The 25,000-nt window shown below is 43.0% G+C and overlaps 1 protein-coding gene across 1 annotated transcript in view; it reads left to right on the top strand.

Annotated features, from left to right (window-relative positions):
* The window catches only part of TAF4 (TATA-box binding protein associated factor 4), a gene marked incomplete in the record, with an annotated part of 557,264 nt that overhangs the window by 23,354 nt on the left and 508,910 nt on the right, over positions 1-25,000 (top strand).

The following is a 25,000-nucleotide window of genomic DNA, read 5'->3' as shown; positions in this document are numbered from 1 at the left end:
CTACTCTGGATGATTGTGACAACCTGGTCATTCCAGAAAAATTGTGCAAGATGGACAAGTTCCTAGAGGTTCCGGTGCACCCCGACGCTTTTCCTATACCCAAGCGGGTGGCGGACATGGTGAATAAGGAGTGGGAGAAGCCCGGCATACCTTTTGTCCCGCCTCCTATATTTAAGAAATTATTTCCTATGGTCGACCCCAGAAAGGACTTATGGCAGACAGTCCCTAAGGTCGAGGGGGCAGTTTCTACACTAGCCAAGCGCACTACTATTCCTATCGAGGATAATTGTGCTTTCAAAGATCCTATGGATAAAAAATTGGAGGGTTTGCTTAAAAAGATTTTTGTACAGCAAGGTTACCTCCTGCAACCTATTTCGTGTATTATTCCTGTCACTAAAGCAGCGTGGTTCTGGTTCGAGGAACTAGAAAAGTCGCTCAGTAGAGAGACTCCGTATGAGGAGGTTATGGACAGAATTCACGCACTTAAGTTAGCTATTTCCGCTTTGCAGTTAGCTAGATTAGCGGCGAAAAATTCAGGGTTTGCAATTGTGGCGCGCAGAGCGCTCTGGCTAAAGTCTTGGTCAGCGGATGTATCATCCAAGACAAAATTGCTTAATATCCCTTTCAAGGGTAAAACCCTTTTTGGGCCAGAATTGAAAGAGATTATCTCAGACATCACTGGGGGTAAGGGCCATGCCCTACCTCAAGATAGGCCTTTCAAGGCCAAGAATAAGTCTAATTTTCGTTCCTTTCGCAATTTCAGGAACGGACCGGCCTCCAACTCTGCAGCCTCTAGATAAGAGGGTAATGCTTCGCAAACCAAAACAGCTTGGAAACCGATGCAAGGCTGGAAAAAGGGTAAGCAGGCCAAAAAGCCTGCTGCTGCTACCAAAACAGCATGAAGGAGTAGCCCCCGATCCGGGACCGGATCTAGTAGGGGGCAGACTCTCTCTCTTCGCTCAGGCTTGGGCAAGAGATGTTCAGGATCCCTGGGCACTAGAAATAGTTTCTCAGGGTTATCTTCTGGAATTCAAGGAACTACCCCCAAGGGGAAGGTTCCACATGTCTCACTTATCTTCAAACCAAATAAAGAGACAGGCATTCTTACATTGTGTAGAAGACCTGTTAAAAATGGGAGTGATACACCCAGTTCCAACTGTGGAACAAGGACTTGGGTTTTACTCAAATCTGTTTGTAGTTCCCAAAAAAGAGGGAACCTTCAGACCAATTCTGGATTTAAAGATTCTAAACAAATTTCTCAGGGTGCCATCGTTCAAAATGGAAACTATTCGAACGATTTTGCCTACAATCCAGGAGGGTCAATTTATGACTACCGTGGATCTAAAAGATGCGTATCTACATATTCCTATCCACAAAGATCATCATCAGTTCCTAAGGTTCGCCTTTCTGGACAAACATTATCAGTTTGTGGCTCTCCCATTCGGGCTAGCCACTGCTCCAAGGATTTTCACAAAGGTACTCGGGTCCCTTCTAGCGGTTCTAAGACCAAGGGGCATTGCAGTGGCACCTTACTTGGACGACATTCTGATACAAGCGTCGTCTCTTTCAAAGGCAAAGGCTCACACAGACATCGTTCTGGCCTTTCTCAGATCTCACGGATGGAAGGTGAACATAGAAAAAAGTTCCCTGTCTCCGTCGACAAGAGTTCCTTTCTTGGGGACAATAATAGATTCTTTAGAAATGAAGATTTTTCTGACAGATGTCAGAAAGTCAAAACTTCTAAACGCTTGTCAAGTTCTTCACTCTGTTCCACGACCTTCCATAGCTCAGTGCATGGAAGTAGTAGGGTTGATGGTTGCAGCAATGGACATAGTTCCTTTTGCGCGAATTCATCTAAGACCATTACAACTGTGCATGCTGAAACAGTGGAATGGGGACTATACAGACTTGTCTCCAGTGATTCAAGTAGATCAGAAGACCAGGGACTCACTCCGTTGGTGGCTAACCCAGGATCACCTGTCCCAGGGAATGAGCTTCCGCAGACCAGAGTGGGTCATCGTCACGACCGACGCCAGTCTAGTGGGCTGGGGCGCGGTCTGGGACTCCTTGAAAGCTCAGGGTCTATGGTCTCGGGAAGAGTCTCTTCGCCCGATAAACATTCTGGAACTGAGAGCGATATTCAATACTCTCAGGGCTTTGCCTCAACTAGCAAAGGCCAGATTCATAAGATTCCAATCAGACAACATGACGACTGTTGCTTACATCAACCATCAGGGGGGAACAAGGAGTTCCCTGGCGATGAGAGAAGTGACCAAAATCATAAAATGAGCGGAGGATCACTCCTGCCACCTATCTGCGATCCACATCCCAGGAGTGGAAAACTGGGAGGCGGATTATCTGAGTCGTCAGACATTCCATCCGGGGGAGTGGGAACTCCACCCGGAGATATTTGCCCAGTTGACTCAATTATGGGGCATTCCAGACATGGATCTGATGGCGTCTCGTCAGAACTTCAAGGTTCCTTGCTACGGGTCCAGATCCAGGGATCCCAAGGCGACTCTAGTGGATGCATTAGTAGCGCCTTGGGCCTTCAACCTAGCTTATGTGTTCCCACCGTTTCCTCTCCTTCCCAGGCTGGTAGCCAGGATCAAACAGGAGAGGGCCTCGGTGATCTTGATTGCTCCTGCGTGGCCACGCAGGACTTGGTATGCAGACCTGGTGAATATGTCATCGGCTCCACCATGGAAGCTACCTTTGAGACAGGATCTTCTTGTACAGGGTCCATTCGAACATCCAAATCTAGTTTCCCTCCAACTGACGGCTTGGAAATTGAACGCTTGATTTTATCTAAGCGTGGATTTTCGGATTCTGTGATAGATACTCTGATACAAGTCAGAAAACCTGTAACTAGAAAAATTTACCATAAAATATGGAAAAGATATATCTGTTGGTGTGAATCCAAGGGATTCTCATGGAGTAAGATCAAAATTCCTAGGATCCTTTCTTTTCTTCAAGTAGGTTTGGATAAGGGATTATCGGCGAGTTCTCTAAAGGGACAGATTTCTGCTTTATCTGTCTTGTTACACAATCGACTGGCAGCTGTGCCAGATGTTCAAGCTTTTGTTCAGGCTTTGGTCAGGATCAAGCCTGTTTACAGACCTTTGACTCCTCCCTGGAGTCTGAATTTAGTTCTTTCAGTTCTTTAAGGGGTTCCGTTTGAACCTCTACATTCCATAGATATCAAGATGTTATCTTGGAAAGTTCTGTTTTTGGTTGCTATTTCTTCTGCTAGAAGAGTTTCTGAGTTATCTGCTCTGCAGTGTAATCCGCCCTATCTGGTGTTCCATTCAGATAAGGTTGTTTTGCGTACTAAACCTGGTTTCCTTCCAAAGGTTGTTTCCAACAAGAATATTAACCAGGAGATAGTTGTGCCTTCTTTGTGTCCGAATCCAGTTTCAAAGAAGGAACGTTTGTTACACAATTTAGATGTAGTTCGTGCTTTAAAGTTCTATTTAGAAGCAACAAAGGATTTCAGACAAACTTCTTCTCTGTTTGTCGTTTATTCTGGCAAGAGGAGAGGTCAAAAAGCTACTGCTACCTCTCTTTCCTTTTGGCTGAAAAGCATCATCCGATTGGCTTATGAGACTGTCGGACGGCAGCCTCCCGAACGCATCACAGCTCACTCTACTAGGGCTGTGGCTTCCACATGGGCCTTCAAGAACGAGGCTTCTGTTGATCAGATATGTAAGGCAGCGACTTGGTCTTCCCTGCACACTTTTGCCAAATTCTACAAATTTGATACTTTTGCTTCTTCGGAGGCTATTTTTGGGAGAAAGGTTTTGCAAGCCGTGGTGCCTTCCGTTTAGGTAACCTGATTGGCTCCCTCCCTTCATCCGTGTCCTAAAGCTTTGGTATTGGTTCCCACAAGTTATGGATGACGCCGTGGACCGGACACACCAATGTTGGAGAAAACAGAATTTATGCTTACCTGATAAATTACTTTCTCCAACGGTGTGTCCGGTCCACGGCCCGCCCTGGTTTTTTAATCAGGTTTGATGAATTTCTTTCTTTAACTACAGTCACCACGGCACCCTATGGTTTCTCCTGTTTTTCTCCTGTCCGTCGGTAGAATGACTGGGGTGGGCGGAGCCTAAGAGGGACTATATGGACAGCTTTTGCTGTGCTCTTTGCCATTTCCTGTTGGGGAAGAGAATATTCCCACAAGTTATGGATGACGCCGTGGACCGGACACACCGTTGGAGAAAGTAATTTATCAGGTAAGCATAAATTCTGGGTTTTTTTTCCCAGTCATGTGACTGCTATTGAACAGCATTGAGAAGCAGTGCATTGATTAAAATAGCCAGTAAGTGGAGCTGTCCGCTTGTGTTGCAGCAAAGCCAAGCAAGCTGAAATTAATCAGTTTAACCAGACCTGAGCTATCGAACAGATTTCAATGGAACAAGATCTTCCTGTCTATAAATCATTCCATTAGGTTTATATTGCTGTTTAGCAAATGTTTTTGTTTATTTTAATTAGTTTAATTATATATTCTGTGTTGTGTGATTATTTTATTAGGTTTATAATGCTGTTTAGCATTTAAAGTCTTCATTTCAAAGCTTTAAAAATAATCTATTAGGTGTTACTTATGCCAATTTTGCGAGGGGCCTGGAACCTAACTCCCTCACTTCCCATTGACTTGCATTATAAACTGGGTTTCAATTTATAACGGTTTCGATTTACAACCATTCCTTCTAGAACCTAACCCCGGCGTAAACTGAGGGCTACCTGTACTTAGGATTTAGTTTTTTAATAAATGTTTGTTAATATGTATGTGTATGTATACGTGTGAGAAGGTGTGTGAGTGTGTGTGTTTTTAATATGTGTGTGTATGTCTCCATCGTCTCTCTGTTTTCTCTCTGTTTTCTCTCTGTTTTCTCTCGTGGAAATTCGACATGCTACCATATAGTTCCATTTCTTTTAAGACCTCTGGTAAAGAGTGTATGGTATTCGTAAGGGTAAGGCAAAATAGCTTGCAGAAAAGAGAGCCAGTCTCAGCCAGGAGCATGTGTTAATGTTTTTGTTATTTTTTCATTTCAATGCAAAGTTTCTGAAAGAGTTAATAACAGAATGTTATTAACAGTAATAGTCTAACTCTAGTTCTACCTCTTTTGAAACAGTTTGTGTTTTTTTTTTTTTTTTTACTTGATTATAAAAGATTTGTTCTGCTGCCGGTTAAATAATTGGGCAAACAGTTGTGTTAATGAAAGTTTTAGTCTGAAGTTTATATTTGTAACACTCAGTATGTGGATTTTGTTTTAAATTAGGAAGAATTTTTTTTATTTTTATCCGATTAGTCAATCGATTATGAAAATAATCGTTGGTTGCAGCCCTACAATGGAGGATTTTTTTGCAACCTTATATACTCTATTCAATGTCTTTGAGCGCAAGATAATTAAGAGAATAGAAGCACTTAAGGAGCTGTAAGACTATGTGGCAATGAAGAGTGGTGCTGGAACTTATTTCTTGGCCAGGCTCTACGGTTATGTTACAGATAGGTAAGCAGCTGAATAAAAAGTGGTCCCTGTTGGAGACACCTCAGACGTGTAAAGAATCTGGAGGATGTGAGAGCAGCACTCAAGCCTTAGGGGCAAACTTCCATTGGGCAGTACTATCGGATCAATCCCCAGCACATTCCTGGCACGCATGAGTTTACCCTGCAAGTTGGGAGGGTGTCAGTAGCTTTACAGATTTTAAGTGCAACAGCCTTATTACTTTTATTTAGATCCCTGATACTTATAAGGGGACCTATGTTTTACCTTTTTCTGCTCAGTTTATCGGCAAGACCGGCTCCCTGAATATGGACTTTCCCCTAGAGCACTTTCTTGCAGATGCTAGGAAGCTGTACCTGAATGTTCCTATGAAGACATGCATCTGAAGTTCAGACTAAGTTCTATTGCATTGTCTTTATCATGCACTTGTTGATTATACAAATCTACTGTAGAGCTGCAACAACTAATCAATATAATCAATAAGCGATTTATGAAAATATTTGTCAGCGAATCTCATCATCAATTAGTTGCTTGGCAATTAGTTGGTCTGTGCACAGCACCAACTGCTTCACTCCAATGATCTCCTGCACATGGTATTGTGTTTTATACCCTTAGCCTAAAAGACGTCTACAAATGTCTACTTTTCACTTATAAGTTTACAACTACTTTTGGCTTATGTGCAACCCAGTAATAATAGGAGTTTTCATTTGGATTTTTTTATATTAAATCAGGTGATTTGGGACTATGCTTTGCATGATATAGTGCCAAGCTTGTAATTTATACCTAGCCCTAGATTGATGGGAGTTATTTGAATTGATGTGCACTGTTACCTGTTGCACAATTATTAGCGGATCGCTTGCTATTACTGATTATATATACTGTATAGATAAATGTGTAAGGCTGTGTCCTGTTATTGATATGTATATCTTAGTGCTTTAGACTTTTTCTTGTTGTGTTTTTTTTTTTTTTTTTTTTTTTTAATTGTAATATGTACCAAACTTAACCTCTATAAGTGTATATCTGTTATTTTTGGACTAGATATTTTTTTCCTAGCCTTATAGCTGGTTATTTACCATTGCATATAGATATTCAAGATATTTTTATATTAGACTGAAGTCCAGGCTTATTTTAAGAGGCCCCTTGCATTGGTGGAGAGTTAACAAAGATAAATATCCCACCTTGGTAATATTGGCAAAACCCTGCTTATGCATCTCAACACCATCTGAGCGCCTCTTCTCTGCTGTAGGCAAAATAGCTTCCAAAAAGAGAGCCAGCCTCACCCAGGAGCATGTTGTAATTTTTGCATTTGAATACAAAGTTTCCGAGAGAGTGAATAACACTGATAGTCTACCACCTCTTTGTAGTTCTACCTTTTTTGAAACAGATGGTGTGTTTTGTGTGTTTTTTTTTAGTGTTTGTCCAATTTTTTTAACCGGCAGCAGAACACATTTCTATAATCAAGCTTAAAAAACCCCCCAGTTGTGTTAATGTAAAGTTTTAATCTGAAGATTATATTCATAACACTCAATATGTGGATTGTATTTTAAATATAGGAATTTTTTTTTAGTCCGATTTACTGTCTGACCATATGTATACTGGACATGTATGTTTAATTTTTTTATGCTCAGCTTGCTGCTGTCGAGTTAGTTATTTCTTTTTCAGGATTATATGTGTGATTGTATTTTGCTTTAGAAGGGGAGATATAGAGATTTGTTTATTGGAGTTATAGTCTGCTCTGCATAGTGCAAGTCCTAAGACAGCTCAAATTATAGTTATATATTTAGACCCTTGTATGCTGTGTTCTATAAAAGAGGTTTCCAGGTTCAATTTGATTCAGTCATAACCCAATTCCTTTTATAGGGGGAATAATGTCTTCTACTTTAGTAGTTTGTCCTTTAACACCTAACATTTTTCTTGGCTGGAGTATATTTCATAGATCATGTTCTCTTCACAACAAGGGCATCAATATATGCGAGCTAAGCTCGCTCTGATTGTTTACGATATACTAGTCCTAAAGCCGGTTTACACGGGCCATTTTTTGCAGTACAGCGGTCCCACCCCTTGCTCTCTCCCCCTCTCTTTTGCGTTCTCTCTCCTCTCTCTCTTTTGCGCTCTCTCTCCTCTCTCTCTTTTGCGCTCTCTCTCCTCTCTCTCTTTTGCGCTCTCTCTCCTCCTCTCTTTTGCTCTCTCTCCTCCTCTCTTTTGCTCTCTCTCCTCCTCTCTTTTTTGCGCTCTCTCTCCTCCTCTCTTTTTTGCGCTCTCTCTCCTCCTCTCTTTTTTGCGCTCTCTCTCCTCCTCTCTTTTTTGCGCTCTCTCTCCTCCTCTCTTTTTTGCGCTCTCTCTCCTCCTCTCTTTTTTGCGCTCTCTCTCCTCCTCTCTTTTTTGCGCTCTCTCTCCTCCTCTCTTTTTTGCGCTCTCTCTCCTCCTCTCTTTTTTGCGCTCTCTCTCCTCCTCTCTTTTGCCCTCTCTCCTCCTCCTCTCTTTTGCGCTCTCTCCTCCTCTCTTTTGCGCTCTCTCCTCCTCTCTTTTGCGCTCTCTCCTCCTCTTTTGCGCTCTCTTCTCCTCCTCTCTTTTGCGCTCTCTTCTCCTCCTCTCTTTTGCGCTCTCTTCTCCTCCTCTCTTTTGCGCGCTCTTCTCCTCCTCTCTTTTGCGCGCTCTCTCCTCCTCCTCCTCCTCCGCCTCCTCCTCTTTTGCGCGCTCTCTCCTCCTCCTCCTCCTCCTCCTCCTCCTCCTCTTTTGCACGCTCTCTCCTCCTCCTCCTCCTCCTCCTCCTCCTCCTCCTCCTCCTCTTTTGCGCACTCTCTCCTCCTCCTCCTCCTCTGTTTTGCGCGCTCTCTCGCACCTCTTTTGCGCGCTCTCTCGCTCCTCTTTTGCGCGCTCTCTCGCTCCACCTCTTTTGCGCTCTCTCTCTCTCTCTCTCAAAAACGCTAGGATTAACTTTTGCAACAAATAAAGGGGACTTTCATTCATGAAGTATAATACTTCATGCAGAAAGCTCTTTTATTTGTTTCAAACTATCGCCGATCTGAGCTGCTACAGCAGCACACTGCAGATTGCTGTTTTGCTGATAGGTGCATTTTCACCTCTTAGCCAATAGCAGTGCAGTAAATTTCGGCTCCCAAGGGCGCCAAGCCAGATTTACTGCACGGCTATTGGCTAAGAGGTAAAAAAAAGTCACCTCTCGAACAAAATAGCGTTCTGCTGGTGGGCTGCCGTAGCAGCTCAGATCGGTGATCAGTTGAAACAAAGGAGCTTTCTGCATGAAGTATTTTATACTTAATGAATGAAAGTCCCCTTTTATTAGTTTTAATAGTCAATCCTAGCGTTTGTGAAACGCTAGGGTTGACTTTCACTTTAAGATAGATGTCTACTACAGGTAAGTTTTATTACATATTATGGCATTTAAAGATTTATCGCCAGAGGTTTCTCAGACTGACAAAAGGGAGGTTATGCCATCTAGCTCTTCCCACGTGTCAGAACCTATAACTCCCGCTCAAGTGACGCCAAGTACATCTAGCACGTCCAATGCGTTTACCTTACAAGACATGGCGGCAGTTATGACTAATACCCTCACAGAGGTATTGTCCAAACTGCCAGGGTTACAGGGAAAGCGAGACAGCTCTGGGGCTCGAACAAATACAAAGCTTTCTGACGCTTTAGTAGCTATGTCCGATATACCCTCACAATGCTCCGAAGCCGTGTCAAGGGAGTTGCTATCTGAGGGTGAGATTTCAGATTCAGGGAAGACGTTACTTCAGTCAGACTCTGAAATGACAGCCTTTAAATTTAAGCTTGAACACCTCCGCTTATTGCTCAGGGAGGTTTTAGCGACCCTGGATGACTGTGACCCCATTGTAGTTCCAGAGAAATTGTGTAAAATGGACAAATTTGCAGTTCCTGTTTACACTGATGTCTTTCCAGTCCCTAAGAGGTTTTCGGAAATTATTACTAAGGAATGGGATAGACCAGGTGTTCCGTTCTCTCCCCCTCCTGCTTTTAAATAGATGTTTCCCATAGATGTCGCTATACGGGACTCGTGGCAGACAGTCCCTAAGGTGGAGGGTGCTGTTTCTACCCTAGCTAAGCGGACAACTATCCCCATCGAGGACAGTTGTGCTTTCTTAGATCCTATGGATAAAAAATTGGAGGATCTCCTTAAGAAATTTTTTATCCATCAAGGTTTTATTCTCCAGCCTCTTGCATGTTACTGCTGCAGCGGCTTTTTGGTTTGAGTCTCTTGAGGAGGCTCTTCAGGTGGAGACCCCGTTAGATGATATTTTAGACAGGATTAAAGCTCTCAAGTTAGCTAATTCCTTTATTTCTGATGCCGTTTTTCATCTAGCCAAACTAACGGCTAAGAATTCAGGTTTTGCCATTCTGGCGCGCAGGGCGCTATGGCTTAAGTCCTGGTCAGCAGACGTTACTTCAAAGTCTAAGCTTCTTAACATCCCCTTCAAAGGACAGACCCTTTTCGGGCCGGGCCTGAAGGAGATCATTTCTGATATTACTGGAGGAAAAGGTCATGCCCTTCCTCAAGATAGGTCCAATAAATTAAGGACCAAACAGAATAATTTTTGTTCATTTCGAAACTTCAAAAGTGGCGCAGCTTCAGCTTCCTCTAATGCAAAACAAGAGGGAAATTTCGCCGAGACCAAACCAGGCTTGGAACAAGGGGAAGCAGGCCAAAAAACCTGCTGCCGCCTCTAAGACAGCATGAAGGAGTAGCCCCTGATCCTGGACCGGATCTAGTATGGGGCAGACTTTCTCTCTTCGCCCAGGCTTGGGCAAGAGACGTCCAGGATCCCTGGGCATTAGAGATTGTTCCCAGGGATATCTTCTGGACTTCAAAGCTTCATCTCCAAAGGGGAGATTTCATCTCTCACAATTATCTGTAAACCAGATAAAGGGAGAGGCATTCTTACGTTGTGTTCAAGACCTACTGGTTATGGGAGTGATCCACCCAGTTCCAAGGGAGGAACAGGGGCAGGGCTTCTATTCAAATCTGTTTATAGTTCCCAAAAAGAGGGAACTTTCAGACCAATCTTGGATCTCAAGATCCTAAACAAATTTCTCCAACATTGGTGTGTCCGGTCCACGGCGTCATCCTTACTTGTGGGAATATCTCTTCCCCAACAGGAAATGGCAAAGAGTCCCAGCAAAGCTGGCCATATAGTCCCTCCTAGGCTCCGCCCACCCCAGTCATTCTCTTTGCCGTTGCACAGGCAACATCTCCACGGAGATGGTTAAGAGTATGTGGTGTTTAGTTGTAGTTTTTTATTCTACTATCAAGAGTTTGTTATTTTAAAATAGTGCTGGTATGTACTATTTACTCTGAAACAGAAAGAGATGACGAATTCTGTTTGTGAGAGGAAGATGATTTTAGCAGACAGTAACTAAAATCCTTTGCTGTTTCCACATAGGACTGTTGAGATGAAGTAACTTCAGTTGGGGGAAACAGTTAGCAGACTTTTCTGCTTAAGGTATGACTAGCCATATTTCTAACAAGACTGTGTAATGCTGGAAGGCTGTCATTTCCCCTCATGGGGACCGGTAAGCCATTTTCTTAGTCTCAAGCAGAATAAAGGGCTTAATATGGGCTATAAAACTGGTAGACACTTTTATGGGCAAAATCGATTGCTTTATTTGGGCATTTTATACATGTTTATGCTGGTATTTCACATTTATAAACTTGGGGAACGTTTTTTAACGTCAGGCACTATGTTAGACACCTTTTCCAGTCAGGAAGGGCCTTCCCAGTTGTAGGCTGAGCCTCATTTCACTTGTTAAGTGTGTTCAGTCCACGGGTCATCCATTACTTATGGGATATATTCGATATATTCTCCTTCCCAACAGGAAGTTGCAAGAGGATCACCCAAGCAAAGCTGCTATATAGCTCCTCCCCTCACATGTCATATCCAGTCATTCTCTTGCAACCCTCAACAAAGAAGGAGGTCGCGAGAGGAGCTGGAGTTTTTACTTAACTATTAACTATTCTTCAATCAAAAGTTTGTTATTTTAAATGGCACCGGAGTGTGCTGTTTTTCTATCTCAGGCAGTATTTGGAAGAAGAAACTGCCTGCTTTTTTTATCTATGATCTTAGCAGGCGTAACTAAGATCCACTGGCTGTTCTCGACATTCTGAGGAGTGGGGTAACTTCAGACTGGGAATAGCATGCGTGGTCCTCCGCAAATGAGGTATGTGCGGTACTTTATTTTCTGGGAATGGAATTGACTAAGAAAATACTGCTGTTACCGTATGATGTAAGTACAGCCTTAAATGCAGTAGTAGCAACTGGTATCAGGCTGATAAATGTATGCGCATTCGAGTTATATTCTAGGGACTTGAATTTGACTGAGAAAATACTGTTAACACTGAAATAATTAAGCCTTCTCTGCAGTGGTAGCGACTGGTAGCAGGCTTAGTGATAGCTTTGCATGACATTGAAAAATGTTGTTTTTTAATAAAACGTTTACTGGCATGTTATTCGTTTTTTTGTGAGGTACTTTGGTGATAAATCGCTTTGGGCATGATTTTTTCCACATGGCTAACATATTTTTCTGCATGGAAACCGTTATATCAGGGCTCCCACTGTTGTGATTGGAGTGGGAGGGCCCTTGTTTTAGCGCCTTATTGCGCAGTTAAAATTATTGCACAGTCTTTCTGCTTCTTCCTCCTTGATCCAGGACGTCTCTAGAGAGCTCAGGGGTCTGCAAATTTCATTTGTGAGGGAGGTAATCAGTCACAGCAGATCTGTGACAGTGTGCTGACTGTGATTAAAAGCGTTAAATCTTAATTGATATGTTTTATCCGTTTTGGGTATCGAGGGGTTAATCATCCTTTTGCTAATGGGTGCAATCCTCTGCTAATAGTACACTTCTTGTTAAGAATTGTTTAATTATATCTGTATTTTTGAAGCGCTGCAGCGTTTTTTATATTGCTTGTAAAACTTATTGAAAGTGATTTCCAAGCTTGTTATTTTCATTGCTAAGTCTGTTTTAACATGTCTGATTCAGAGGAAACTGTTTGTTCATCATGTTCAAAAGCCAATGTGGAGCCCAATAGAACGATGTGTACCAATTGTATTGATATTGCTTTGAATAAAAGTCAATCTGTACCGATAAAGAAACTATCACCAGACAACGAGGGGGAAGTTATGCCGCCTAACTCTCCTCACGTGTCAGTACCTGCGTCTCCCGCTCCGGAGATGCGTAGGATTGAGACACCTAGTACATCTTGGTCCTTACAAATCACTTTACATGATATGGCTAATGTTATGAAAGAAGTATTATATAATATGCCCGAATTAAGGGGCAAACGCGATAGCTCTGGGTTAAGGACAGAGCGCGCTGATGACACGAGAGCCATGTCTGATACTGCGTCACAACTTGCAGAACATGAGGACGGTGAGCTTCATTCTGTCGGTGACGGTTCTGATTCGGGAAGACCGGATTCAGAAATTTCAAATTTTAAATTTAAGCTTGAGAACCTCCGTGTGTTACTAGGGGAGGTATTAGCGGCTCTGAATGATTGCGACACGGTGGCAATTCCAGAGAAATTGTGTAGGTTGGATAGATACTATGCGGTACCGGTGTGTACTGACGTTTTTCCTATACCAAAAAGACTTACAGAAATTATCAGTAAGGAGTGGGATAGACCCGGTGTGCCTTTTTCCCCTCCCCCGATATTTAGAAAAATGTTCCCTATAGACGCCACCACACGAGACTTATGGCAGACGGTCCCTAAGGTGGAGGGAGCAGTTTCTACGTTAGCCAAGCGTACCACTATCCCGGTGGAGGATAGCTGTGCTTTCTCAGATCCAATGGATAAAAAATTAGAGGGTTATCTTAAGAAAATGTTTGTTCAACAGGGTTTTATATTGCAGCCTCTTGCATGCATTGCGCCTGTCACGGCTGCAGCGGCATTCTGGTTTGAGTCTCTGGAAGAGGCGATTCGCACAGAGCCGTTGGATGAGGCCTTGAGCAAAGTTAGAACCCTTAAGCAGGCTAATGCGTTTGTTTCAGATGCCGTAGTACATCTAACCAAACTTACGGCTAAAAATTCCGGATTCGCCATACAGGCGCGCAGAGCGCTCTGGCTTAAATCCTGGTCAGCGGATGTAACTTCCTCTGTAAATAATTTATTACCTTCCTTAGTTTGTATATTTATTTTAGCCGGGTATAGTAGTCTAGCTTTCCAGCCTGCTTGTATAAGTTTTGTGCAGTATGGTGCCATAATTCGTCTTTTATTAGACGTTTCAATTGAATAGTCATTGAATAGTAGTAATTTTTTTCCTTCGTAGGTTAGTTCATTATTTAGTTTCCTATAAGCGCTAAACATCCTAATTTTATCATGAAAATTTCAGACCTTCATAATTACTGCTCTGTTAATATATTCTCCTTTTACTGTCTTCTTTGGGGGGCCTATTCTATGAATTCTTTCGATCGCGATTTTAGGGCCTGTTTTGTCAATTTTAAGTAAATGTAGAAGTTCACCTTCCGCGAACTCTTTCAGCTCTTTTTCTGTAATTCCTTCAGTCAGACCTATTAACCTTACATTATTCCGTCTAGTACGGTTTTCTAAATCTTCCAATTTCGCCTTTATTGCTTCTAGCTGGGTAGACATGTTTTGAGTCATTTGATCCCTTTGTATTTCCCTATCTTCGATATCTGATACCCTTTGTTCCACGTGAGTGATTCTAGTTGCGAAGTATTTAACTTCATTGGAAAGTTCACTTATGCTGCTTTGTATTAAGTCAAATTTTGGGGAAAAAAGTGCATTTAATTGTCTAACTAATTCTTCATTATTCGTGCTCTGTGTAATATTTTCCTCCACTCCTTCAAAAACTTCTATAGTGGATTTGTTACTTTTTTTATCTTGATTCTTATTTCTAGCTGACATGGTATGTGATTTAAACTTATTTTTTGAGATATATTTATCCATATATGTATATATATATATGTGTGAATGTGCATATGTTTTGTGCCAGTAAGTGAATTACTATCTATTCCAATAATTGTGTTCCCCTATTGCGTGATGGGGAAAAAAAAAAGGTGAATTAATCTTAAAAATGTGTTATATTTCAACCTTCCCGTTAGTGTCCCTGTGTTCTTTGACTCTGTTAGATTATTTCTTGATGTAGTTTCTTCCAACTCAGTAATACCTCTTTACCCACTTATATGTATTACTTTATCACAATACAATTTCCACTCATGTAGGGCACTCTATGTTTTAATATAATTATTTATTAATGCCACTATTCGTCCTATTTACCTGTCTGTGCTCTGAACCTAGAACCTGGTTCACCAATAGTTAAAGGTTAATCTCCCCTTCTACTCAGCTAGTTTCCCTTTAAACTATATGATCCTTTCTATCATCAGATAGTGCTCCCTTGTAGGCTGCTCTGTTATCCTTGTTACTTCTTTTACATATGCTTACCTATAGGTTTTATACAGCCTATTCATATGTCCATATGCAGACAAAAGTTTAGAACCAAATATAGTAAGGAAGCATTCAATTTTAACAGTAACACTATTTACAGCTTTTCACACTTTATATTTTCATTAATGTTGAAGCCTCTATGTTTAGCTGTATTTATATATATTAATACCAGTAATCTTCCTATACTCTTATCTATCCTCTGAACCTGTAGCTGACTCAGTAGAAAATAATAAAAAACCACTCGGGGGAAGAATAATCTCCCCTTCTATTCAATTGACTTTTCTTTAAGATGTAGAGGCTACCTTGCCCATGCATATATCCATATATTAGCAAAGATATATTAGAAAAAGATTTCTCCCTGGCAATTTAGGACATTATGACCCTTTAAGTGTAAGGAATAAAATTTCACACCTCAGCAGATCCCTATCTTATTACTATAACAATCTCTTACTACTTATTCCATCCCTGGGTATGATTTTACAAAAGCAAAAAAAAGGAAAAAGAGCATTTAGGCCATTCAAAATATAAAAAAGCCCTGCATGTGAGATTCCTTTTACCCACGTATACACTATTATAGGCAACTCAGATCATATAACACAAAGAAGGGTATTACATATGAGAAAAAAAAACAACAACAAAAAAAAAACAGAGAAAAAAACAAAACAAGAAAAAGAAGTTCCCTCTTAGCAATTGTTGTTTTCTCTAGGCACTTCTTACTAATACATCTATTTTTCCTTTAACTCTGAAGCTGTTCTCTAATTCATTTGCCCCTACTGTGGCAAACACCGTGTCTTATAAAAGTCGCTCTGCTGAAGCTAGATCTGTTGTAGCTTTTGTTGAACTCCCAATTCAGCCACTTTTGTTCAAGAGTCTTAGTCTTCCTTTAAATCCCTTTGTTCCTGTTACTGGAGCAGTCTCTAGTCCATTCTAATACAGCTTTTCACCAGCAGCCAGAGCTGATTAGTAAATTATTCCAGGTATTCCGTTATTTGATGTATATATTTTACCCACTTATGTCTCTCTGGTCTAGTAGCTGAAAGATGCTAAGTAGCAGTTCAAAAAGACTATCTTAAAAAAGCGCCCAAATTTTTCACTGAGGGTATGTGATATCTTTAATCCCTTTTTTGTTACACCATAAATCCTGGGCCCTACATATAGCAGGAAATCCCTGTTCTTTCCCAAGCCTAAGGATTGTACACCCAGGTCTCCCGGTTTGTTTAGCAGATTAGCCTTTAAGTAATTGGTCCTCCCACGTCGGTACCTATCGCCCTTTTATTATACACAGTCAAAAAAAAAGGTCAAGCGTGGTACTTATCTTGTCTTCTTTGTGGTCGTTCTTGTGTTTCTGCGTCCAAGTCTGTTCCTCCTTGTAGCCCTGCAGCAATGTACCTGCACTGCTGTTCCAAGTGACTCTTTTCCCTTGACGGCGGTTTTCCTCTGACCCCAGATGGCAGGAATCCTGCTGGGTCGTCTGAGTGTGGTCAGGTGACTCGCATTAACCAAGTGGATCTCCGAAGTCCCCTCTTTTACTGAGATAGGGGTTTGATCTTACCCAGGCGTGATGATCTTTGCTAACAGTGTTAGCTTGTACTCCTTGTACCGCCTTCCTACGGCCGCCTGGCTTGTCTCCGGGTTCCGCTCCTTAAGGTTAGGTCTCGGCGTGCTTGTAGAACCGCCTAGAGAGACTCCTTCAGAAGCTTAGTTGCGTAGTCGCTTCTTCCATTAGCCGCCATGCACCATGCTGCCTGCTCTCCTGACCACTTCCGCCGGAAGTCTTACCCGGATGTAACTTCCAAGTCTAAACTACTTAACATTCCTTTCAAAGGGCAGACCTTATTCGGGCCCGGCTTGAAGGAAATTATTGTTGATATTACGGGAGGGAAGGGCCACGCCCTTCCTCAGGACAGGGCCAAACCAAAGGCCAAACAGTCTAATTTTCGTGCCTTTCGTAACTTCAAGGCAGGAGCAGCATCGACTTCCTCCGCTCCAAAACAGGAAGGAACTACTGCTCGTTACAGACAAGGTTGGAAAGGCAACCAGTCATGGAACAAGGGCAAGCAGGCCAGAAAGCCTACTCCCGCCCCTAAGACAGCATGAAGTCAGGGCCCCCTATCCAGAGATGGATTTAGTGGGGGGCAGACTTTCTCTCTTTGCCCAGGCTTGGGCAAGAGATGTGCAGGATCCCTGGACGTTAAAGATTATATCTCAGGGATACCTTCTGGATTTCAAATCCTCTCCTCCACAAGGGAGGTTCCATCTTTCGAGGTTATCGACAAACCTAGTAAAGAGAGAGGCATTTCTACAATGTGTACAAGACCTCTTAATCATGGGGGTGATCCACTCAGTTCCGCGATCGGAACAGGGACAAGGATTTTACTCAAATCTATTTGTGGTTCCCAAAAAAGAGGGAACCTTCAGACCAATCTTGGACTTAAAGATCTTAAACAAATTCCTAAGGGTACCATCGTTCAAGATGGAAACCATTCGAACCATCCTACCCATGATCCAAGAGGGTCAATATATGACCACGGTGGACTTAAAGGATGCTTACCTTCATATACCGATTCACAAAGATCATTATCGGTACCTAAGGTTTGCCTTTCTAGACAGGCATTACCAATTTGTGGCTCTTCCCTTCGGGTTAGCCACGGCCCGAGAATTTTTACGAAGGTTCTGGGCTCACTTCTGGCGGTACTAAGACCACGAGGCATAGCGGTGGCTCCGTACCTAGACGACATTCTGATACAAGCGTCAAATTTTCAGAATGCAAAGTCTCATACAGAGATAGTTCTAGCATTTCTGAGGTCGCATGGGTGGAAAGTGAACGTGGAAAAGAGTTCTCTGTTACCACTCACACGGGTTCCTTTTCTAGGGACTCTTATAGATTCTGTAGAGATGAAGATTTGCCTGACGGAGTCCAGGTTATCAAAGATTCTCAATGCTTGCCGTGTCCTTCATTCCATTCCAAGCCCATCGGTAGCTCAGTGCATGGAGGTAATCGGCCTAAATGGTAGCGGCAATGGACATAGTGCCATTTGCGCGCCTGCATCTCAGACCCGCTGCAACTATGCATGCTCAGTCAATGGAACGGGGATTACTCAGATCTGTCCCCTTTGCTAAATCTGGACCAGGAGACCAGGGATTCGCTTCTCTGGTGGTTGTCACCGGTTCATCTGTCCAAAGGAATGACCTTTCGCAGGCCAGATTGGACGATTGTAACAACGGATGCCAGCCTTCTAGGCTGGGGAGCAGTCTGGAATTCCCTGAAGGCTCAGGGATCGTGGACTCAGGAGGAGAAACTCCTCCCAATAAACATTCTAGAATTAAGAGCAATATTCAATGCTCTTCTGGCTTGGCCTCAGTTAGCAAAGCTGTGGTTCATCAGATTTCAGTCGGACAATATCACGACTGTGGCTTACATCAATCATCAAGGGGGAACCAGGAGTTCCTAGCGATGTTGGAAGACTCGAAGATAATTCGCTGGCAGAGTCTCACTCTTGCCACCTGTCAGCGATTCACATCCCAGGCGTAGAGAACTGGGAGGCGGATTTCCTAAGTCGCCAGACTTTTCATCCGGGAGAGTGGGAACTTCACCCGGAGGTATTTGCTTAACTGATTCATCGTTGGGGCAAACCGCATCTGGATCTCTTGGCATCTCGCCAGAACGCGAAGCTTCCTTGTTACGGATCCAGGTCCAGGGACCGGGAGCGGTGCTGGTAGATGCATCTAGCAGCCCCTTGGGTTTTCAACATAGCTTATGTGTTTCCACCCATTCTCGTTGCTACCTCGGCTGATTGTCCAGGATCAAAAGGAGAGGGCATCGGTAATTTGATAGCGCCTGCGTGGCCACGCAGGACCCCTGGTATGAAGACTAGTGGACATGTCGTCCTGTCCACCATGGTCTCTTCCTCTGAGGCAGGACCTTCTAATTCAGGGTCTTTCAACCATCCAAACCTAATTTTCTGAGGCTGACTGCCTGGGAAATTGAACGCTTGATTCTATCAAAGCGTGGGTTTTCGGATCTCGGTTATTGATACTTTAATACAGGCTCGGAAACCTGTGACAAGAAAATTTTACCATAAGATATGGCGTAACTATTTATACTGGTGCGAATACAAGAGTTACTCATGGAGTAAGGTTAGGATTCCTAGGATATTAGCTTTTCTACAAGAGGGTTTAGAAAAGGGTATATCGCTAGTTCGCTAAAGGGACAGATTTCAGCTCTGTCTATTCTTTTACACAAACGTCTGCAGAGCATCCAGACGTCCAGGCCTTTTGTCAGGCTTTGGCTAGAATTAAACCTGTGTTTAAAGCTGTTGCTCCTCCGTCGGAGCTTAAACTTGGTTCTTAAAGTTCATCAGGGTGTTCCGTTTGAACCCTTCATTCCATTGATATTTAAGCTTTTATCTTGGAAGTTTTGTTTTTGATGGCTATTTCTCCAACATTGGTGGTGTCCGGTCCCCGGCGTCATCCTTACTTGTGGGATATTCTCTTCCCCAACAGGAAATGGCAAAGAGGTCCAGCAAAGCTGGCATATAGTCCCTCCTAGGCTCCGCCCACCCCCAGTCCTTCTCTTTGGCCGTTGCACAGGCAACATCTCCCACGGAGATGGTTAAGAGTTTTTTGGTGTTTAATGTAGTTTTTATTCTTCTATCAAGTGTTTGTTATTTTTAAATAGTGCTGGTATGTACTATTTACTCTGAACAGAAAAGGATGAAGATTTCTGTTTGTACAGAGGAAGATGATTTTAGCAGACAGTAACTTAAAATCGATTGCTGTTTCTACCTAGGACTGTTGAGATGAAGTAACCTTCAGTTGGGGGGAACAGTGTGCAGTCTCTTGCTGCTTGAGGTATGACACATTCTAACAAGACGATGTAATGCTGGAAGCTGTCATTTTCCCTATGGGATCCGGTAAGCCATGTTTATTAAGATCGTAAATAAGGGCTTCACAAGGGCTTATTAAGACTGTAGACTTTTTCTGGGCTAAATCGATTCATTATTAACACATATTTAGCCTTGAGGAATCATTTATTCTGGGTATTTTGATATAATAATATCGGCAGGCACTGTTTTAGACACCTTATTCTTTAGGGGCTTTCCCAAAGCATAGCTGAGCCTCATTTTCGCGCCATTACTGCGCAGTTGTTTTTGGAGAGCAAGGCATGCAGATGCATGTGTGAGGATCTAAGAATCACTAAAAAAGCTTCTAGAAGGCGTCATTTGGTATCGTATTCCCCTCTGGGCTTGGTTGGGTCTCAGCAAAGCATATAGCTGGGACTGTATAGGGGTCAAATTTAAAAACGGCTCCGGTTATTTTAAGGGTTAAAGCTCTGAAATTTGGTGTGCAATACTTTTAATGCTTTAAGACACTGTGGTGAAATTTTGGTAATTTTTGAACAATTCCTTCATACTTTTTCACATATTCAGTAATAAAGTGTTTTCAGTTTGAAATTTAAAGAGACAGTAACGGTTTTATTTTAAAACGTTTTTTGTGCTTTGTTGACAAGTTTAAGCCTGTTTAACATGTCTGTACCTTCAGATAAGCTATGTTCTATATGTATGAAAGCCAATGTGTCTCCCCATTTAAATTTATGTGATAATTGTGCCATAGTGTAAAAAAAAATTTTAGTAAAAATGATGCCCAAGATGATTCCTCAAGTGAGGGGAGTAAGCATGGTACTGCATCATCCCCTCCTTCGTCTACACCAGTCTTGCCCATACAGGAGGCCCCTAGTACATCTAGTGCGCCAATACTCCTTACTATGCAACATTTAACGGCTGTAATGGATAATTCTATCAAAAACATTTTAGCAATATGCCCACTTATCAGTGAAAGCGCGACTGCTCTGTTTTAGAAAATTCTGTAGAGCATGAGAACGCTGATGATATGGTTTCTGAAGGGCCCCTACACCAGTCTGAGGGGCCAGGGAGGTTTTGTCTGAGGAGAAATTTCAGATTCAGGTAACATTTCTCAACAAGCTGAACCTGATGTGATTACTTTTAAATTTAAGTTGGAACATCTCCGCGCTCTGCTTAAGGAGGTGTTATCCAATTTGGATGATTGTGATTATCTGGTCATTCCAGAACCACTATGTAAAATGGACAAGTTCCTAGAGGTGCCGGGGCTCCCAGAAGCTTTTCCTATACCCAAGCGGGTGGCGGACATTGTTAATAAAGAATGGGAAAGGCCCGGTATACCTTTCGTCCCTCCCCCCATATTTAAAAAATTGTTTCCTATGGTCGACCCCAGAAAGGACTTATGGCAGACAGTCCCCAAGGTCGAGGGGCGGTTTCTACTCTAAACAAACGCACCACTATACCCATAGAGGATAGTTGTGCTTTCAAAGATCCTATGGATAAAAAATTAGAAGGTTTGCTTAAAAGATGTTTGTTCAGCAGGTTACCTTCTACAACCAATTGCATGCATTGTCCCTGTCACTACAGCCGCGTGTTTCTGGTTCGATGAGCTAGATAAAGGCGGTCGATAGTGATTCTCCTCCTTATGAGGAGATTATGGACAGATTCAATGCTCTCAAATTGGCTAATTCTTTCACCCTAGACGCCACTTTGCAATTGGCTAGGTTAGCGGCTAAGAATTCTGGGTTGCTATTGTGGCGCAGAGCGCTTTGGTTAAATCTTGGGCAGCGGATGCGTCTTCCAAGAACAAATTGCTTGACATTCCTTTCAAGGGGAAAACACTCTTTGGCCCTGACTTGAAAGAGATTATCTCTGATATCACTGGGGGCAAGGGCCACGCCCTTCCTCAGGATAGGCTCTTTTCAAGACCAAAAATAAACCTAAGTTTTCGTCCCTTTCGCAGAAACGGATCAGCCCCAAGGGCTACGTCCTCTAAGCAGGAAGGTAATACTTCTCAAGCCAATCCAGCCTGGAGACCTATGCAAGGCTGGAACAAGGAAAGCAGGCCAAGGAAACCTGCCACTGCTACCAAGACAGCATGAAATGCGGGCCCCCGATCCGGGACCGGATCTGGTGGGGGGCAGACTCTCTCTCTTCGCTCAGGCTGGGGCAAGAGATGTTCTGGATCCTTGGGCGCTAGAAATAGTCTCCCAAGGTTATTCTCTGGAGTTCAAGGGGCTTCCTCCAAGGGGGAGGTTCCACAGGTCTCAGTTATCCTCAAACCAAATAAAGAGACATTCATTCTTACATGGTGTAGAAGACCTGTTAAAGATGGGAGTGATACATCCAGTTCCAATAAGAGAACAAGGAATGGGATTTTATTCCAATCTGTTCATAGTTCCCAAAAAGAGGGAACATTCAGACCAATTTTGGATCTGAAGATCCTAAACAAATTTCTCAGGGTACCATCGTTCAAAATGGAAACTATTCGAACGATCCTACCCACCATCCAGGAAAGTCAATTTATGACTACCGTGGATTTAAAGGATGCGTACCTACATATTCCTATCCACAAGGAACATCATCAGTTCCTAAGGTTCGCTTTTCTGGACAAGCATTACCAGTTTGTGGCACTTCCATTCGGATTAGCCACTGCTCCAAGGATTTTCACAAAGGTACTAGGGTCCCTTCTAGCGGTTCTAAGACCAAGGGGCATTGCAGTAGTACCTTACTTGGACGACATCCTAATTCAAGCGTTGTCAAGGATTTTCCTCAAGCAAAGGCTCACACGGACATTGTCCTGGCCTTTCTCAGATCTCACGGATGGAAAGTGAACGTGGAAAAGAGTTCTCTATCTCCGTCAACAAGGGTTCCCTTCTTGGGAACAATAATAGACTCCTTAGAAATGAGGATTTTTCTGACAGAGGCCAGAAAAACAAAACTTCTAGACTCTTGTCGGATACTTCATTCCGTTCCTCTTCCTTCCATAGCGCAGTGCATGGAAGTGATAGGGTTGATGGTAGCGGCAATGGACATAGTTCCTTTTGCGCGCATTCATCTAAGACCATTACAACTGTGCATGCTCAGTCAGTGGAATGGGGACTATACAGACTTGTCTCCGAAGATACAAGTAAATCAGAGGACCAGAGACTCACTCCGTTGGTGGCTGTCCCTGGACAACCTGTCACAGGGAATGAGCTTCCGCAGACCAGAGTGGGTGATTGTCACGACCGACGCCAGTCTAGTGGGCTGGGGCGCGGTCTGGGAATCCCTGAAAGCTCAGGGTCTATGGTCTCGGGAAGAGTCTCTTCTCCCGATAAACATTCTGGAACTGAGAGCGATATTCAATGCTCTCAGAGCTTGGCCTCAACTAGCAAAGGCCAAATTCATAAGGTTTCAATCAGACAACATGACGACCGTTGCATATATCAATCATCAGGGGGGAACAAGGAGTTCCCTGGCGATGAAAGAAGTGACCAGGATAATTCAATGGGCGGAGGATCACTCCTGCCACTTGTCTGCGATCCACATCCCAGGAGTGGAAAATTGGGAAGCGGATTTTCTGAGTCGTCAGACATTCCATCCGGGGGAGTGGGAACTCCATCCGGAAATCTTTGCCCAAATAACTCAATTATGGGGCATTCCAGACATGGATCTGATGGCGTCTCGTCAGAACTTCAAGGTTCCTTGCTACGGGTCCAGATCCAGGGATCCCAAGGCTGACTCTAGTAGATGCACTAGTAGCACCTTGGACCTTCAAACTAGCTTATGTATTTCCACCGTTTCCTCTCATCCCAGGCTGGTAGCCAGGATCAATCAGGAGAGGGCGTCTGTGATCTTGATAGCTCCTGCGTGGCCGCGCAGGACTTGGTATGCAGATCTGGTGAATATGTCATCGGCTCCACCATGGAAGCTACCTTTGAGACGAGACCTTCTTGTTCAGGGTCCTTTCGAACATCCGAATCTGGTTTCACTCCAACTGACTGCTTGGAGATTGAACGCTTGATTTTATCGAAGCGAGGGTTCTCAGATTCTGTAATAGATACTCTGTTCAGGCTAGAAAGCCTGTAACTAGAAAAATTTACCACAAAATATGGAAAAAATATATCTGTTGGTGTGAATCTAAAGGATTCCCTTGGAACAAGATAAAATTCCTAAGATTCTATCCTTCCTTCAAGAAGGATTGGAAAAAGGATTATCTGCAAGTTCCTGAAGGGACAGATTTCTGCCTTGTCTGTGTTACTTCACAAAAAGCTGGCAGCTGTGCCAGATGTTCAAGCCTTTGTTCAGGCTCTGGTTAGAATCAAGCCTGTTTACAAACCTTTGACTCCTCCTTGGAGTCTCAATCTAGTTCTTTCAGTTCTTCAGGGGGTTCCGTTTGAACCCTTACATTCCTATGATATTAAGTTATTATCTTGGAAAGTTTTGTTTTTGGTTGCAATTTCTTCTGCTAGAAGAGTTTCAGAATTATCTGCTCTGCAGTGTTCTCCTCCTTATCTGGTGTTCCATGCAGATAAGGTGGTTTTGCGTACTAAACCTGGTTTTCTTCCAAAAGTTGTTTCTAACAAAAACATTAACCAGGAGATAGTTGTACCTTCTTTGTGTCCGAATCCAGTTTCAAAGAAGGAACGTTTGTTACACAATTTGGATGTAGTTCGTGCTCTAAAATTCTATTTAGAGGCTACTAAAGATTTCAGACAAACATCTTCCTTGTTTGTTGTTTATTCTGGTAAAAGGAGAGGTCAAAAAGCAACTTCTACCTCTCTCTCCTTCTGGATTAAAAGCATTATCCGATTGGCTTATGAGACTGCCGGACGGCAGCCTCCTGAAAGAATCACAGCTCACTCCACTAGGGCTGTGGCTTCCACATGGGCCTTCAAGAACGAGGCTTCTGTTGATCAGATATGTAAGGCAGCGACTTGGTCTTCACTGCACACTTTTTCCAAATTTTACAAATTTGATACTTTTGCTTCTTCTGAGGCTATTTTTGGGAGAAAGGTTTTGCAAGCCGTGGTGCCTTCCATTTAGGTGACCTGATTTGCTCCCTCCCTTCATCCGTGTCCTAAAGCTTTGGTATTGGTTCCCACAAGTAAGGATGACGCCGTGGACCGGACACACCTATGTTGGAGAAAACAGAATTTATGTTTACCTGATAAATTACTTTCTCCAACGGTGTGTCCGGTCCACGGATG

This window comes from Bombina bombina, chromosome 1 (assembly GCF_027579735.1).
Source record: "Bombina bombina isolate aBomBom1 chromosome 1, aBomBom1.pri, whole genome shotgun sequence".
Lineage (NCBI taxonomy): Eukaryota > Metazoa > Chordata > Amphibia > Anura > Bombinatoridae > Bombina > Bombina bombina.
Note: the sequence above shows the minus strand (reverse complement) of the source record. Positions and strands in the feature narration are given on the sequence as shown.